Source organism: Dioscorea cayenensis, chromosome 16, assembly GCF_009730915.1.
Source record: "Dioscorea cayenensis subsp. rotundata cultivar TDr96_F1 chromosome 16, TDr96_F1_v2_PseudoChromosome.rev07_lg8_w22 25.fasta, whole genome shotgun sequence".
NCBI lineage: Eukaryota > Viridiplantae > Streptophyta > Magnoliopsida > Dioscoreales > Dioscoreaceae > Dioscorea > Dioscorea cayenensis.
Genome location: NC_052486.1, coordinates 11,111,427 through 11,122,633, shown reverse-complemented (window position 1 = coordinate 11,122,633; position 11,207 = coordinate 11,111,427). Strand labels below are relative to the sequence as shown.

Below are 11,207 nucleotides of genomic sequence, written 5' to 3'. Positions count from 1 at the left end.
TTGCAACCCCATACAGTGTGAGGCATTGAGAGTATCACTTTCTACCGGGGCATAGTGTGAGGGTTAGTCATGGTTAATCTTAGTTTTGGGACCATGTGTCTTAGGATTTCCATGACTCATTAGCCATCAGTTAGGAGGCATAATTAGGAGACTTTCACTTGAAACAATAATCCTAGATTGAGCAATGTTCGGGTGCCCCATTTTCTATCAATTGCCTCTCCTTATTCCCATTGTGTCTCTTCCTTATTTTCTGTATTTTCATTTGCAGCGATATTGTTCACACAACTCTTGAATCATCTTCACCATAGTTAGTAGCAATTCTGGTGTTTCCCAGCATAATTCCCTGTGGATACGACTACCCACTCACTAGGGTTATTACTTCGACAACCCGTGCACTTGAGGTATACATATGCAAGGGGTGTGTCAGATACCTATTAGTGTTTAGAATCCAGTATATTTTTCATCCTCTACATCCATCCTGATTTGGACGTGCCCAAAGAAACCATCCATGAAGGAAAATGATGAGTACAATTCATATCGTGTTTTACTTACTCCCAATTAATGCTTTTTCTTGCATGTTAGCACTTTTTTGAAATATAAGATGCTATTTTAGGTATATTTGTTCATGGTACAGGAATGTAGGGTTCAAAGAAATTAGGAGTGAAATCGAAGATAAAACAATCAAAGAATGCAGATTTTTCTAAGTATCCATGCCAAGCACAAGCAGAGCACAGTCGTGCTCTGTTCCCTTGATTATTACTGTTTGAAGAAGCCTAAGCAACTGACCAAGCATGGGGGTACTTCCAATAAGATCACGGTCGTGCTTCCTTTCCTCGATTATCACTAAAATGGAGTCTTAAGGGAAGCACACTTTTTGTGCCTCTTGCATGGCCTCGCTCAATTTGAGCATAGGCAGAGCACAATCGTGCACTTCCCCATGATCTTCTTTGGATGACACTTAGCCAATTCACTCAAAAGCCCCAAGAAGAGTATGGTCAAAGCACGATCATGGTTAGACAATGTTGAGCCAAAAACATACCTTTTTTAACTCCCATATCTTGGGTTTTATATGAGTTTGGCTTCGAAGGTTTTCTTCTCCACTTGGAGAGTGCTAATGAGGATGATGATCAAGTTTCACAACACCATCTAAAGGGATCAAGGTTGAGTTGGAGACATGAGAGAAGTGGAGTTACTAAATCCATGAAGCTTTTGAAGCTCAACTAAGGAGATTTGTAAAAGGGGAAGTCATGATTTCTCACCTTAGTGCATACATTCTTTCTTCTCAGTTGTATGAAATCATGAGGGGCTAAGCATTCCACGGTGACCCGGGATGTTGAACTATGTTATTTAGTTCACTTTAACTACTTGTTTTTTTATGTCTATGGAGTTTCGATGCTTTTTTGTGTTTATTAATGTATTTGCATAACTTGGCATGCTTAATTTGCATAGTTATTTGTGTAAAACTTGCCATGCATAGATTACCATAGTTGTGATCACCTTGTGTAGTTGCGAAACTTAGCATATATGAGAGTTGTAGATATAACATTACTAAAGAGCACCCACAAAGATCTTAGGATGTACTTGGTAGACATTAGAAGCAAGTCAGTATACTAAAGCACATAGGGATTGTCACAGGGCATTGCTCTCTTGTTGTTGAAAACTCAATCCTAGTCTGCCTGATAGTTTCACCCTCATTTTTTTACTCTTGTTTAGTGGTTCTTTCTACCAACCAATTCTTGACCTACTAGACATTGGAGGAGCAATTAGTATTAGAAGTCCATTCATTGTGGTTCAACAACCTTACCCCTCATGGGGTACCACTTTATTACTTGTTATGATTCATACACTTGGGGAGAGTGCATTAGAAAACATCTCATATGAAGCCCTAGGAGAGTTTGAAGGCCTAGGATGAGGCAACTTCACCAAGGTAAAAAGAGGCCAAATCTCATGATTTTGAGGGAGGAAATCAAAGGGAGAAGTATTATTAGGAAAGATCTTCACTGATCTCATCTTTGGGGAACTTGAAGAAGATGAGGGAAGCAGCCTCCATAGCGCCGTCCGTGGAAACTTTCCATGCCATCCTTCTCATCATCTTGCTTCCATTGTTTGAGGGAGTTTTATCATGATTTTGTAGTTGTTTCCATGAACTTATCTCTTGTATTTGTTTGTATGGACGGCTATAACCCAAGGTCAACGAATGCCCATAAACCTTGTGGTAAACTTATCTAGTTGGATGCTTTGAGTTGTTTTAATCCATTTGGGTTGTTTTGTGGTTTAAGCTTTGTGATCTTTGATGTGTTGATTTGCATGAAAACTCTTTATTTCGACTCCTAGGTTGCACTTGGTTATGTGACCTACGTCTTTGTGCTAGATACACTTAGCTTGATGGGGATTCATATATAAATATGCCTTGACCATCGGGTATTTCATGCCCCTCCAACCATTTGGATCAGACCTAAGCATTGATTTTTAGCCCTAATTAGGATTTCTCTGGTTGTAATGCAATCATAGGAGGATTTGGTCGGAAGAGATTCAAAACCAATACTTGTATGGGATTAAGGGTTATCATCATGTCCATCGGGGTCACCTACTTTATGATTTCTCTTCTCCCAAACTTCCATTTGCTTTGCAGGTCTAGTATTCTTCTAGCTTTAGTAACCCAAAAGGAATCCTCATTTGTGACCACCCTGATTCCTTGGATTTTCACTTTCTTACTTTGGTGTGTAGACACTCTCCATTGGTTGTCTTAGTTTCTTTAGTAGCTTAGAACAATTGAACTCGAACTTGTAGGTTAAACAACAAGTAAAAAAAAAGTAAGGGTAGCTCCATGGCCCCGAGGAATACGATCCATGTGCCTCGCATAGGGTATTACTTGACAACCCCATTCACTTATAGGAAATCAATCGTAGACATAGATACAACATTGCTTTTGAGCACTCGCTAGAACCTTAGGATGAACCTGGTAGACATTAGAAGCAAGTCAGTACACTAACACGCATAGGGATTGTCCCGGGGCATTGCTCTCTTGTTGTTGAAAACTCAACCCTAGTGCGCCTATTCTTCCACTCTTTATCCTTTTGTTCTATTTAGTTAATCTTGCTCTATCAACCATTCCTTGACCTACTAAAGATTAGAAGATCAATTAGTACTAGAAGTCCAGTCCCTGTGCTTCGACAACCCTATTCCTCACGCGGTATCACTTTATAACTTGTTACGATCCGTACACTCATAGAGAGTGCATCAATAACCTTATTCTTTTTTAAGGAATAATTCTTACTCATTATTTCTTAGAGCTAGTGGCTTCTATTTATTGTAATTTTGTGGTGTTATACCCTCTTTCACTTTGTCTATTGACACACCCTTCCGTGTGTATTCAGCAAGTACATAGGTGTCAAAGTAATAAAGTACCCAAAGGATGGGTTGTCGAATCCACAGGGAATAGACTATAGAAACAAATAATTTTGCTAAATAGCCAAAGTGACAAATCTATTGGTGAATGTGCTCAAGTTGTTATCAAAATAAAGGACAAGTAAATAAGCAAAGGGTAAGAAGAGGAGACAATCAATGGCAAAGTGGGGTACTCGGACAATGCTCCCTTATGTTTCTTGTTTCAAGTGCAAGACTAATTCTATGCTTTCCTAATTGAGATTTAATGAGTCATGAAAATCCAAAAACACATGGTTCTAAATCAATGGTCAACCATGACTAGTCCCATACGAGATCCCGACTGAGAGGAAACTCTCGACGCTTCACACCACGTATGACTTCTTAAAGCTGTAGGGATTCCAAGTGATAAACCCTATTTCTAAATATAGATCAAACCCTTTGGTCCAGGTAAAAGATCCCTACTCACAACTATGCCCTAGCGGAGAGGAAACTATTGACGCTTCACTTTGTCATGATTGCAAAGAACACTTGGAATGTGGAGATAGGATAAGTCACATTGGAGGGGAAAGGGGATGTTCCGCTACCTCTCGACTACCCTCTTGAACCTCTTTAATCTTATTAAATATAATCATAATAGTGATGGTCACTGGTCAAAAGGATGATTAGAATAGGTTCTCAACCCTAGTGTCACTCTAAGGGAAAACCAAATATCAAACACAACACACAAGATTGAAACTCAAACAAATTCTCAATTAAAAGAGATGCAATAAATTCTCAATAACCTAGGGTTTATATGTCCAAATGACCACTAAGGGTTTTAGCTCTCCATGGAGCAATACAAAATCAATTGTGAAATCAAATAAGAGTGCAAACAATCCATAAATATAACCCCCTTTCATTCTGTGATGATGGTCTCCGAGAGCCGCTTCTCCTTCTCCAAAGAATCCTCTATTGTGCCTAGGGCACAGCTTGCCAAATTAATACGGATGAAAGCTCCACCAATAACTCTCCATTAAAGGAAATTGATGTCGAATAGCCTAGAACCGCTCAAAAACCTCACAAAAACCTCCTCAAAAGCCTAGCTGGCCTCTCTCACAAAGATAAGAAAGAAGTCCCCAAAATAACTATTCAAGTGGCCTTTTAAACCTGGAAATCGAGGCTTTACACAGTAGTGTGAAAATTTCACATGACTGTGTGGATTCTCTGTTTTGGTACCATGAATAGCAATCTACTACAGTAACTTACGATTAGTAATTTACTACAGCAATCCATGAAAAGTAAGACCCGGTTTCTTTTTCTTCCTTTGAGGTCACATAGCTAGGCACACACCCGTGTGGTAGGTCATGTCACCTCTCATCTTTCAAATGCATTGAGAATGCTCTTGAAATCTCTGCACAAGTTGGACATTAAAACATCAAGGAAGAGATATGGAAGTGCCTCACCTTAGGTTCACCAAGAGTGTACAAGTATAGCATTTTTAGAAGTGAGGAAAATATCAAACACTAAATGAGAAAAATTAATGCTCTAGCAAACTTAAATCTAAAAGAAATAAAATCCAAAAGCGTGTGTGTGTAAACTCACTCATGTCAACCCAATGACCACTCCTTGTAGTTCTTATTAACAAGGACTTATTTATAGACAAAAATAAAAGGAAGTAGATTCACACATCCTCTAAGGTAGCCATTTCCCAAGATGCCTCTCGAGTAGCTTTCACACTTTTCGAGGTGGTAGCTCTTTCTACCCGGGGTAGTAGCTTTCGATCAACCTATTAGATAGCTCTTTATCTCATTAGGGCATAACTAGTATCCGACCTATGAGAGTAGCTTCATACATCATAAGTGGTAGCCCTTTCCACACCCTATGTACAATAAAAGCCAACTTCCATTTTTTTTTTACTAAAAGGATGCGATTACAGTCGAAAAATTTTGAACTAGAGTTTTCACACATTTGTTTTTATTGTCATTTGAAGGTTCACCTTAGGTGCAAGGGTTGTATTGTTATGTTTAGAAAATTTTGAACATTTAATGTCATCATGCTCTAGTGTAACTTGAAATCCTCAGAAATTGTTTTTGTCGGGTAAGTGGGTAATTGAAACAATACTCCCCTAAACTCCGAGTGCAAAAGTTGGTAGAGTCTACATCACAAGAAGTTGAGTTCCAACAAGTTATGAAGATCTCACGGCCATGTGGAAATACCATATGGCCATGTCGACTACTAACTCATCATAAACAAGACTTACATGACCATCTGTATGTATACAAAAGGGGGGTTCAGTGAAGCTCATCACAAAGACAATAAAAATGAGTTTATAAAGATAATTAGATGAAGCACAAACTTAATGCAAGCAAGCTAAGAAAAATAGTAAGAGAACGATCAAAAGGAAGAACCTTTATGAGTACAGAAGTCTAAAAGACAGAAAGAAACACTAAAAAAGTAAATAAGAAAGAAAAATCCAAGAGTATGTATGTATTTTATATGTATAACTTAGGTATAATTAATGTATTCCTCGATGAATCAATGCCATTTTTGTGGTTAAATTATTTTTATTTGTGTTATAGGCCTCAAAGAAGCCCAGTTGAGCTCAATAACGCAATTGAGGAATAAATCAACAACGAAAATGACATTTTAGAGCCCTGGATATTGTAGCAACAATGTAGCAAGCACTGTAGCATGAAGGAGTAAAGAAACGGTAAAGTCTTGGGTTTTGTTGAGGAGCAATCTGACGGCCATGAAGACGGCCGCAAACCGGCCTAAGAATGTGCATTACTTTATGGAAATTTTGGCAGAAATCGCGAGGCTCTCACGGGCTTCTTCACGCTTATGAACAAGATCATGATGCCTTCCTGAGAAAGTTTTTAAAAGAGGTTTTAAGGGGTTTTGGGCTATTCATCATCTCCTACCTTTAAGCTCTCAACTCCACCTCTAGATCCGGGGTAAAAGAAGCCAAAAAAGACATCTTTGGAGTGGAAATCGAAAGGAGAAGCAAGATTTGGCAAGATCTCGCCTCATCTCCTTGTGTAGAGGCTTTTAGAGGACAAAAAAGCCATCTCTTTGGTGGCATTATTGGAAGATTTCCATGGTGTGTTACTCCACACATACAACTTGAGTGAGTTTTGTGTTGCTTTGTTTGGTTGATTTTATGGTTTTAAGCATGTATTTTGTTAGCATGAATAACTAAACAGCAAGGTCACACCATGTATTTTGTTAGCATAAATACGACACTCACGTGGTTGCACTAGAGGTATTACTTGACTACACCGTGTACTTGCGGGTCACAACCAAGTTTTTTGCGCTATTGCTGAGGACCCACAAGGAATACTTGGAAAACTTAGAGCTTGTTCATTTATCCATTGTTTCTTTTATTTATTTCCCTTGTTTTTATTTATTTTGTTGTATATATATTTTGATTTCTTTACTTTTATTCCTTTTTCTTATTTTCTTTTTGAATCTTAATTGTTGGTTTTTAATACTCTACAAGGTACCTATCTAATGACACGAGCAAATCAAGCAAACTTGGTAGAGCCAGACATCGAGATTGAGAGAATCTTGCATCAAAGACTGATGGAAGGAATAGAGAGTTCAAGGCAATAAGAAATTCATGTTGAGCAAAGTGAACCCTTAGTTATGGCCGAGCCAAGGAGGACATTGTCCGATTATGAGAGGCTACAGTTTACTAGTGAGTAATTCAATGTGCAAGCTCCTATAGTACTGGCAAACAACTTTGAAATTAAAGCAAGTACAATCGGGATGTGACACACCTCTTGCATGTGTGTACCGCAAGTGCACAGGTGTATCAAGTTTTTGGCACCATTGCTGGTTATAGGATATTAGGAACGCTAGAACTTTGTTACTTTAGTCATTCAGTTTTTCATTGTTTTTTTTTCTACTCCATATTTCTTTCTTTCATAGTTCTCATTTTTTTTTCTTCTCTTGATTTCAGCTACAGGTTATGACCCAAGGGAATCCTTCAACATTAGTTGAAGAAGATCCTGAAATTTAGTGTAGATTTCATAGAAGGGACAAGGAACCTGCACAAGAATAAAATTTTCCAGCTTAAGAGGTTGAAGAATCTGAAAACATCATAGAATAAGAGGGGCAGTAGAGAACACATTTAGATTTTGCCCGACCTACAGTTAGTGAGATACAGTCGAGCATTGTTTGGTCACTGGTTGTAGCCTAGAATTTTGAGTTGAAGTCAGGTTTTATTCAGATGGTTCAGAAGTTCACACAGTTTAATGGATTAGCAGATGAGGATCTTAACAACCATATTGAGAATTTTCTTGAAGTGTGCAACATGCTAAAAATTAATGGGGTTCCGGATTATGCAATTATCTTGAGGGCTTTCCCATTCTCATTAAAAGGAAGAGCCAAATAGTAGCTTCATTCATTGCCAAGAGCTTCAATCATAACATGGAATGAAATGGTAGAAGCTTTCCTTGCAATGTATTTCCCTCCGAGAAAATTGACAAAGCTTAGAAATGAGATTTCTTCATATGTTCAGATAGGGCTAGAATTGTTGTATGAGACATGGGAACGATTCAAGGACATCGTGCGAAAGTGTCATCAACATGAGTTTTCTGAATGGATGATCATTCACACATTGTACACTGGGTTGAATCTAAGCACTAAACAACTCCTTGATGCAGCCGTAGGAGGAACATTAGGAAACAAGACACCAGAAGAGGACCGACAGCTGACTAAAGAAATGGCCTTGAACAGCTATCAATGGAATGTAAGAGAGAAGATCAAGTGATCCGTATTCATGAGATTGATGTTGTTACATCCTTGGCTGTCCAAGTAAAGGCATTAAGCAAGAAATTAGACACTCTAACCTCACCAAGAATGGCCACTATCACAAGTTACGATGGTTGTGGGTGCTCACACATTTCAGTAGATTGTCCTATCTTAATTGCTACTTCAGCCCCAATTGAACAAGTTGACTTTGTGTGAAATTCGGGAAGAGGACAAGGCAATCCCTATAGCAATACCTACAACCAATGGTGGAGGAACCACCCAAATCTTTCATGGAGTAACCAACGACAGCAAAAACCTACTGCCCTAATAAGATTTCAGCAAGCTCCTTCCATTGCCAGAGAGAGTTTCAGAGTTGGAGAAGGTTTTGGCAAAGTTCATTCAGTCAGTCAACACTAGATTTTAGAATGTTAAGGCAACACTCCACAATCACACCACTTCGCTACATAATTTAGAGAACCAAGTGGGGTAAATAGCGAAGTCTTTAGCTGAGAGACCTCAAGGAAGCTTGCCAAGCAATACCAAGACCAATCTGCAAGAGCATATGAAGGTGATCAATTTGAGGAGTGGTCGAGAACTTGAAGAAAATCTCCTTGTTGAGACAAATTCTAAAATTCTCCAATGAAAATCCCCCACTGAGAAAACTACTAAAATTCCTCAAAAAAAAGACAAGGAATAAGGTGCAAAACAACGGGATGGGGATAGTTGTATCACCCCTTTCTTATGCTCCATAAATTCCTTATCAAACGTGTTTGAAGAAGGACCAAATTTATGAGCAAAACAGAAAATTTATGTTTCTATTCAAGCAGTTGCATATTAACATCCTGTTTGTGGACGCATTATCTAAAATTATGCCTCAGTACGCAAAGTTCTTGAAAGAACTCTTGACTAACAAGAGGAAAATGGAGGAAATTGTGGCTGTAGTGCTGGATGGAAATTAATCGGCATTGCTTCCAAAAAATTTGCCAAACAAGATGAAAGATACAAGAAGCTTTATCATTCCATGTGTAATTGGAGGTTTGGGCAAAGAAAAGGCTTTAGCTAATTTAGGAGCCAACATTATTCTACTGTCATACACATTGTTTCAGAAATTAGGGTTAGAAGAGCCAAGGACAACCCAAATGACGTTATAGTTAGCCGATCATTCAGTCCGTCATCCAAGAGATATAGTTGAAGATGTTATAGTAAATGTTAACAAGTATATTTTTCCTATAGATTTTGTGGTACTCAATGTTGATGAGGATGTGGTGGTCCCACTAATTTTAGGGAAGACCATTCCTATGAACTTCCAAGGCACTCATTGACATGGATGGCGGCGAGATGACACTATACATAGGAGTAGAGAAGATCTCATACCGTCTCGCCGAAGCAATGAAGCATTCTCTTGATATTGATGGTGCATGCTATTTCTTAGATGTTAATGACGAGATTGCTAATGAGTATATGCAGGAATTTCTACATCCGGACCCATATAAAGAATGGCCGGACATTGACAAGGAGGAGATAAGTAAGCATGGAGAACAAGTTTCCAAAGAGCAACCCAATGGGGAATTTCTGAAAAAGGTCTCTCATCGCATGAAGAGGTCAAAGTGTCACCATAGAAAGCATCCCAACATACTTGGGGACGAGCACACACAAGTCGAGAATGGCACTCCCTCATTCGGTAACTTGTTTAGTCAATTCTCCTTGAATGTGCAGAAATTTTTTCCCTCATGTGTGCAAGTTGCCAAGAAGGAGATTTTCCATCTCCATGAGCCACCATGAGGTAAGGGCAGGTACGTCAAGCTTAGTGATGTAAAACAAGTGCTTCTTGGTAGGCAACCCAAGCTTTTAGTAGTTTTCTAGCTTAGTTTTAAATTTCCACAATAATAATTGTGCATGAGTGGTAACCCTTATAATTTTTAGTTGGTGTTGAGTTTTTCACATGACAAAGAATAAATGATTAAGGTTTTTAAATGATTTACTTATACTTCTTTGGGAAAAATCAATAACTATATATCATTGAAATAAGGGAAAAGTTCCAAAAAAACCCATGTGGTTTCTGAGTTTTGCAAAATAAGGAATGAGAATTTTTTCTGGTCCTATGATATGTGGTTTCCCAGATTTGCAAAAAAAGGGAAAAAACTGTCGACGGTGTTAACTTTTCTACTTTTGATAGGGGCAAAATTGTCCATTCATCTAAAAAATCACTATGTGGCATTAAAAAACATATTTTTCAATATGATTTTGTTTAATTTTGGAATTTAATTTTTTTTGTTTAGTGGAATTTTGGAAGAGGCAAATAAACTTAAAATGTATATATTTTTTATGTCATATAAGTTGATTTTTAAATGAAATAACAAATTTGCCCCTATGAGTTAACACCGTTAATGCCTTCATAATGGTTTGTCCACATGCACGCGTGGATTTATGCCAAACTGACTTTGTTTGATGCTTTACTTGTAGGTATGCACCCATGACCAAGAAGGTTGCTCAAAAACGTCCTCACTAAGATCAGGAGCTCACTCCACCACCAGATATAGAATTCACTAAACCTGAACATTAGCAAAGTTTCAAGCGTCTCCAACAATTGAAGTTTTGACAGTCTTGATAAATTGGTTGGGACACACTTGGGGGATTGGGCTTGCTAATGAGGTTCGAGAGCTTGTTGATGTGGGGGGGTTGGGTTCAACTCCTCACTATTCGTGATCCTGTTCAGCGAGACGTTACGCTTGAGGTCCTTTTCTCATTCGTATTTGATCGTACGGACACTGATTTTGACAAGGAGGACACCATTCATTTTTGAGCTCTTGGTTAGCTCCTTAGTTTTTCTTTGACTTAGTTTGCAGTCATGCTGGGCTTGTACGATGAGGATTACATTGGCACAAAGGAGTATGTACAGCTGACACTGACTATCCTACAGGCCTTACTAGGAGCCGAGGTTTTTGTGACTTGTGTGGCGACCACCAGTTTGTCCCTAGCCATTGCAAAGGCTCTTTACTTTCATGACTAGCACACAGGTATATCCATGCTATTCTTAGTAGGTTAGTGACAGGTCATGCTAATTGTAGAGGCGCACTTAGTCGGTT

The 11,207-nt window shown here is 38.5% G+C and overlaps 1 non-coding gene across 1 annotated transcript; it reads right to left on the bottom strand.

Moving 5' to 3' along the window:
• Positions 1 to 7,855: 7,855 nt before the first annotated feature.
• Positions 7,856 to 7,962, bottom strand: LOC120279762. Its single transcript, XR_005542065.1, has one exon. It is a non-coding gene; the product is annotated as a small nucleolar RNA R71 (small nucleolar RNA).
• Positions 7,963 to 11,207: the final 3,245 nt, after the last annotated feature.